Source organism: Etheostoma spectabile, unplaced genomic scaffold, assembly GCF_008692095.1.
Source record: "Etheostoma spectabile isolate EspeVRDwgs_2016 unplaced genomic scaffold, UIUC_Espe_1.0 scaffold273, whole genome shotgun sequence".
NCBI lineage: Eukaryota > Metazoa > Chordata > Actinopteri > Perciformes > Percidae > Etheostoma > Etheostoma spectabile.
The window spans coordinates 336,682-342,185 of record NW_022605577.1 but is presented as its reverse complement, the minus strand read 5'-3'; positions in this window follow the sequence as shown (position 1 = coordinate 342,185).

Sequence of the window (5,504 nt, the reverse complement as noted above, 5' to 3'; positions counted from 1 at the left end):
CACAAAAAGTTGCAGTTGATAAAAGGCACAATAAAAAGGCATAATATAGTATGTCAAAAAAGTAATATAGAAGTATAGTATAGTATGTTGAAAAAGGGTTGAAAATGATGCATAGTATTGAGAAAGGTGACAACAAAGTCATACCATGGTAAGTCGAAAAAAGGTGGTAAAAAAACCTCATAGCACAGCTTGTCAAAAAAAAGTCAATTATGGATGTAAAAAAGTGACAAAAACTGCACAGTACAATATGATGAAAGAAATCATAGTGCAGCACGTTGAAAACACTCACAAAAAGGCATAGTATAGGATGTTAAAAAATAGATCAAAAGTAAAGTGTAGTATGTCAAAAGAGTAAGAAAAAAAAACTAGCATAGCATAGCATGTTGAAAAAAGTCATAGTAAGTTGTTGAAAAAAGTGACAAAAAAGTCAGTAATTATATGGAAAAAGTGTAGTACAGTATGTCGAAAAAGTCATAGTATAGTACAGGGGTCTTCAACGTTTCCAGGCTAAGGACCCCAAAATGAGGGCGAGTGGAGCGGGGACCCCCTAATTATATATATGTATAAATGTGTGCATATCAAATGGTCCTATAGTGCCATGTGTGCATTGATGATGAAAGACATCTTCTGCCTCCATTTATCTGTTATACAGTGTGTTGAATTCATGTAATGTGGATTTAAAGACATTTCAATTAGTGAAAAAATTACAGGGGGGGGGGGGGGAATATAAAAAAAGTCTAATCAACCAAAGCTTTCGCGACCCCCCATGCAGTACCTCGCGGACCCCCTAGGGGTCGCGGACCCTGTTGAAGACCCCTGGTATAGTGTGTTAAAAAAGTGACCAAAAATATCATAAAAAGTGATTAACGTCATAGTGTAGATGTCAAAAAAGTCATAGTACAGTAAGTTAAAAAAGTGATGAAAATGTCAGTGTGTATGTCAAAAAAGTATGTTGAAAAGTCATAGTATAGTATGTTGGAAAGAGTGACAAAAATTCATAGCATGTCAAAAAAAAGTCATATTACAGGAGTATAGGTGTGGAAAGTGACAAAAAAGGGGGCCTAGTACAATATGTTGAAAAAGTTACAGTTTAGCACATTGAAAAAGTCACAAAAAGGCACAGTATGTTACTTATGTGAAAAAAGGGATGAGAAAATAATAGAGTATTTTGAAAAAATGAATAGCACAGGATGTGGTAAGAGTGATAAAAATACTTTTAGCATAGCGTGTTGAAAAAGTCATTAAAAAAGTCTATTATACTTTGTGAAAAAGTGATGAAAAGTCATAGTACACACAGTATACACGCGGCCTAAACAATTTGGTGCCCTAGGCAAGATTTTAGGTGGCGCCCCCGCACTACTGTACAGTTAACTGATGTTAAAACTAGCAGATAGCGCTCGCTATTTATTGATTAGCCAACTATGTCATGCTAACGGCTAATGCTATTATCGATCATTGTTCTGCAACAGCAAAATATATCATCATCATCACCTTTACTGTAACGTTACCTCTGTTTGTCACGTTTTTCTCCTCACTTTTCTTTTTTTCTTCCCTGGGCACCAGACAGTTAGGACGCTTTGACATTATGAGATTTAGATGCAGGTAAAAGAAGTCGGGCTTGTTTTTTAATTAAGGTGAGTTATAGTAAGGTGACCAGATTTCTCAGACAAAATCCGGGGACATTTTCAGCTCAGAAGCGTATTTACCTCCAAAACACGTCATGTTTTTACTTTTGTAAACTTAAAACGGGGACACTAGACCTAGAGCTGTTTTATTAGGGCTGAGCCCCCCCAAGGTATCATCCTAGACCACACCTGCTGCTAGTTCCTACTCCACTCCACTACACCTCAAGATAGAAAGTCCTAATATTTCAAGATAAAAGTCCTAATATTTCAGATAAAAAGTCCTAATATTTCAAGCTAGAAAGTCCTTATATTTCAAGATAAAAAATCCATCCTTATACTTCAAGAAAAAGTCAATATTTCAGATAGAAAGTCTAATATTTCAAATATAAGTCCTATAGTCCTAATATTTTAAGATAGAAAGTCCTAATATTTCAAGATAGAAAGTCTCTATTTCATAATGTGTAATGTTTACTGAACTACTGACAGCTTTTGCTTTATTGCTCAAGGCTTGTTCTGCAACAGCTCATTGAGAATCAGATACAATAAAAACTATTGAGGACATATTTTCCTTTGACATTGATGCAGGATTAAAAGAGATCGCTGCAGTAGTTAAGTGGATAATTGTCCAGCTTGTAAATTTACGTTCTAAAAGTGCTGTTTAGTGCTAACAGACTCAGATTATATTCTAAGTGTCTGAAACATTATGGGAAGGATTTTGTAAGAAAATTCATAACTTACATCGCATTCGTTCGGATTTCTGAGGAAAAGGAGGCTGAGGGTCGAATTGAGAATTGGTGAAGTTTAACATCAGCAGTGAGAAGATGATAAGAAAAGACAAAAGACAAAACAAACACAATAACACTGCCGCTGACAGCGGAATGATCCACGCTCCTCCTGACGAGTCACATGGAAGCAGTTCAGTAGTCAGAAAAAAAGTGATATAGAAGTCATTGTATGTGTACGTTGAAAAGTCGTTGTACGATATGTTGAAAAAGTGACAAAAAGTCTAGTATGTTGAAAAAAAGAGATGAAAAGTCATTGTCGAACAAGCTAGTGTAGCATGTTGAAACAGTCACAGAAAGGCATAGTATAGTATGTCGAAAAAAGTGATATAGAAGTCATAGTGTAGTATGTCGAAAAGGGTTGAAAAATGAATAGCGTAGTATCTTGAAAAGAGTGATAAAACAAAACTCAAGCATAGCGTGGTGAAAATGTCATAAAAAAGTCATGTTATAATTTGTTGAAAAAAGTGATGAAAGGGCATGGAACCATGCGAAAAAGTCACAAAAAGGAGATTATGTCAAAAATAAAAGACATAAAAAGTCATTGTTGAACAAGTCATATGTAGCATGTGAAAAAGCACAGAAATCATACTACAGTATGTCGAAAAAAAGTGACAAAAAGTCATAGCATGTCAAAAAAAGTCATATTATAGGACGTATAGGTTGTGGAAAGTGACAAAAAACAGGCATGATATAGTATTTTGAAAAAGTTATAGTATAGCAATTGAAAAGTCACAAAAAAAGCATGTGTAGTACATATGTTAAAAAAGAGATCAAAAAATAATAGAGAGTATGTTGAAAAGAATAGCATAGCGTGTTGAAAATGTCATTAAAAAGTCATATTATAATTTGTTGAAAAAAGTGATGAAAGTCATAGTATACCATGCGAAAAAAGTCACAAAAAGGCATGTATAGCATGTTAAAAAAGTTACAGTAGTCAGAAAAAGTGATATAGAAGTCATTGTATGGTACGTCGAAAAAGTCGTTGTACGATAGTTGAAAAAAGTGACAAAAAGTCATAGTTGTTGAAAATAAAGAGATGAAAAGTCATTGTCGAACAAGTCATAGTGTAGCAGTTGAAACAGTCACGAAAGGCATAGTATGTATGTCGAAAAAAGTGATATAGAAGTCATAGTGTAGTATGTCGAAAAAGGGTTGAAATGAATAGCGTAGTATCTTGAAAGAGTGATAAAAAACATCATAGCGTGGGTGATGAAAATGTCATAAAAAAGTCATGTTATAATTTGTTGAAAAAAGTGATGAAAGGTCATAGTATACCATGCGAAAAAAGTCACAAAAAGTCAGATTATGTCAAAAATAAAAAGACATAAAAAGTCATCGTTGAACAAGTCATAATATAGCATGTTGAAAAAGTCACAGAAAGTCATAGTGCAGTATGTCGAAAAAAGTGACAAAAAGTCATAATATACAATGTTGAAAAAAGTCACAAAAAAGGTATCGATAGAACGATGAAAAGGTTATGGCATAGTATGTCGAAAAAAGTGACAAAAAAGTCATGGTATAGTATGCTGAAAAAGGGTTGAAAAATTAATAACATTGTATTTTTGAAAAAAGTGACAACAAAGTCATGCTATAGTATGTCAAAAAGTGACAAAAGTCAAAGTATACCATGTTGAAACAAAAGTGATTAAGAAGTCATGGTATAGTGTGTCTAAAAACGATTTGAAAAATGAATAGCATATTATGTTGGAAAGAGAGATGAAAAAAACTAGCAATATTTATATTTATTGAGCTATATTTAAATAAGGAGAGATTAGTTGCATATGTGCAACAGTTACAGTATACACAGCCGAAAAGTACATTTATTTGGATATAGCTGAATTGATTTAGGAGTGCAAAGATTAAAAGTTAGGTCTTCCTGAAAGAATTTATGCTGAGATACATAATGTAGATAAGTCCACTGGTGTCAATGAAATATTTATTGGGATATGAAACAACAGAAATACAGGAACGTACAAGAATATATTTTTACTCGTTAATCACATCGGCTAGATTCTCTACAGAAAGCCTAAATCAAGGAAAAACAGAGTTTTCAGATTATGAAAGATTACCGGAAGATGATTGATTGACACCAGCTGCTTATTAAACTCAGATGATGACACTTTCAACTACACTTCATGTACACAAAAAGAAGTCATTTGAGATTTTACTAGCACATTGCTTCTCTTTCAAATGAAACCATAAGCGTTAAAACACTCAATTCAATACACATCCTTACTTGGTGTGATAAACCCACTAGCTGACAGTGGCTAATGTAACTTTAGCTATAATACTTTAGCTATTAGCATAACACACATCACTGCACACACACACTTGTGCTACTGTCACAATAGCTTAGCATGTTAGCTAAACAACTGTCTTCTTGCACTGCAAGTGTGTAACAATAACTAAAATGCTGCAATAAGCATATCAAGTGCAGCTCAAGATGTGCACAAATGAAAGCATGGCTTTGGTTTTATTTAGAAATATACATATATATATATATATATAGGTCTATATTATAATCATTTCCGCTGACTATTTTCTATTGCATTGTGGCATTTTAGAATATTATTATTTATTAGACATATTATTCTCCCTTTATTTATTTCTCTTCATTTCAGTCCCATATGACAAAACGTTTGACGGGATAGTTATGCAATATGTAGCAAACATCATGTCTGCATGGCATGGCTATGTCATCATTTTGTGGTAAAACAGTGGTATGTGTGCATTAATTTAGAAAATCGATGACATAACCGACAAAATGTCAGGAATGAGTAGACATGATGAGGTTTATAGCCTCAAGTCATAATATATTGACTATAGAAATTATATATAATGAAAGGCAATTAGTGGCCTTTCAGGTGAAAGGAAGACATATATTTAACTCTTGTGTTGTCTTCCCGTCATAATTGAAAATCAACACTTTTGTTGACGCTTTTTATCAATATTTTATTTTTTTTGTCACTTTGTTGATGTTTTCAACACTACGTAACACTAACTTATCAACTTTAGTTTTACAGTTACTTTTGGAATTTATGGCCAATAAACGTCATACATAGGAAATTACACCTAATGTTTGAGTTAGAAAAGC